This window comes from Doryrhamphus excisus, linkage group LG5 (assembly GCF_037039965.1).
Source record: "Doryrhamphus excisus strain RoL-2023G ecotype Guam linkage group LG5, RoL_Dexc_Guam_v1.1, whole genome shotgun sequence".
Taxonomy (NCBI): Eukaryota; Metazoa; Chordata; class Actinopteri; order Syngnathiformes; family Syngnathidae; genus Doryrhamphus; species Doryrhamphus excisus.
This window is the reverse complement of record NC_136361.1, coordinates 12,992,838-12,995,013: the sequence shown is the minus strand read 5'-3', so window position 1 is coordinate 12,995,013 and position 2,176 is coordinate 12,992,838. Positions and strand designations below refer to the sequence as shown.

The 2,176-nt window shown below is 44.7% G+C and overlaps 1 non-coding gene across 1 annotated transcript; it reads left to right on the top strand.

Moving 5' to 3' along the window:
• The first annotated feature begins 516 nt into the window (after positions 1 to 516).
• Positions 517 to 598, top strand: trnas-aga (transfer RNA serine (anticodon AGA)). The gene has a single exon. It is a non-coding gene; the product is annotated as a tRNA-Ser (tRNA).
• The last annotated feature ends 1,578 nt before the right edge of the window (positions 599 to 2,176 follow it).

Genomic DNA, 2,176 nt, shown 5'->3' with positions numbered 1-2,176 from the left:
ATGACGATGATGCTCCTGCTGTGTACAGTCCAACATGGCATGCTAATGGTCTACAATAGTAACATGCATTGAATAAACACAATACACACAATAGTAATATTGTGTAGTAATATGGATAATGATAAGAATAGTGCTTTCTCCAACAGAAGCCTCCATGCTTGTGTGTGTGTGTCAGTGCAGATTTACTGCAGGTTCAACCTTGAGAAGGCTGACGTTTGAGAGCAGGTGTGTGTGTGTGTGTGTGTGTGTGTCAGGTTAAGAGTTCAGTGTGTGTTTACCTCGGAGGGGAAAGTTAGCTTGTCACGCTGTCATCAAGCGAGAAAGTGTCAGAGGACAAAAGTCAAAAAATGTTGCCTTCTCGACCATGTTTAGCATCCAGATTAGGTTCCAGTTGCTACCAGGAGAATGCGTTAGCAGCTAGCAGCTAATCTAAGTGTTATAAGTGTTATGCTAGTTCCATACAAGCTTGTATTATATCTTAGTACATTTTACATAAGGCCATGGCTTGACCACACGGTTGTCGTGGCCGAGTGGTTAAGGCGATGGACTAGAAATCCATTGGGGTTTCCCCGCGCAGGTTCGAATCCTGCCGACAACGAGCTTATTCTATTTGTTGGTAAAAAAAAGTATTCCTTTAGTACACACTTCCTGTTTGCTTGGCGTACACACTTATCACTGCACCAAAGAGGCCGTGTTTGTGTATGTACGTATGTTTGTGTCTGTGTGTACTAACAGCTTCCACTACTTGTAATCTGATTACTTTAATCTGATTACATGAGTCAATGGGTTCCACCCAAGTTGGCAGACAGGCAGGGTGACCTCCATGAAATGAATGGCGACACACACGCGAATGGGTACGCAACCACGCGTCTTTATTTTCATTATTTGCTGATTTACTTTTCACTGTTGGTGACTCCAAATTGTCCATAGGGATGAATGTGAGTGTGAATGGTTGTTTGTCTATGTGTGCCCTGTGATTGGCTGGCGACCAGTTCAGGGTGTACCCCGCCTCTCGCCCGAAAACAGGGAATGTCTTTTCTGACCGTGAAGCTGGATAATAATTGTGCACACGTTGCCCCCCCCCCATTACACAAATAGGGGATACAATGGTGGAAATACGTATTTGATTCCCCAAGTCTTATGAGTGCATAAGTGTGTTCACACTGAGAAGTATGTCAGTTCCCAGTACACTTAAAATGAGTGTGCCGTAATGAACACTTGCCACTCTCAACAGTCACCATCTTGGCTACGTAGCTAAAAAGGTAGAAGATGGTGGGATAATGCAATCCTTTCTGTACACTAGTGTACTTGAAGTACACATGGGCGTGTACTGATGCAAGTATTCATTTGGAGACACAGCATCAGTGTGTTTATGAGTGTGTGTCTAAACTCCGTTTACATGTTAACAGCTCTTTAATAAGAGGCTGAATGGGGGAGGGGCATGGGGCGGGAGGGGGGTGTCATCTTAAAATGTCCTGTCCCACCCAAGGGGAGGGGTTGGGGGTGTATTATTTATGGTAGTGTACAGGTTGAGCACTTAAAAGAGGTCTGAGTCAGACTGGAGGCTCCAGAGGAGGAAGTAATCTATTACATGTCATCATCTACTGAGTCATTACTCTTTAGTACTCTTAAAATACTTTTATCCTTACATTTAAGATCACCTAACATGACTTTTAATGTCATGTTTGGCTCAAATGAGAGTGAAGACTATTTCGTTGTAACTCAGTGTTAGTACACAAGCGATCTAACTCAGTTTGCAAATGTGTCAGATCAACTTTATTCCACCCTGGACGCAGCATCCCTGTAACCATGCCAACGTATGCCCCAATAATCTCCCCAGAATATCACAACAAACATCACCTGCAAACATCTGCTCTCTCTCTCTCTCTCTCACACACACACACACACACACACACACACACGTGCAGGTCCATAGGGCCACCAGGTAACACACACACATACACACTCAGTCGGTCCTGCTGGGCGGTGTAGACACAACCCCGCTGTGTCACTGGGGTGTAACAATGGTGGTCAGCAGGGAGCACACGGCGCTAATCCATGTTAGCATAACAATGCTGCAGTGACACACCTCAGCCTTGAGCACACACACACACACACACACACACACACACATACTTTAACGCTATAATTGGTCATAGAAACAATGAACTTCCGC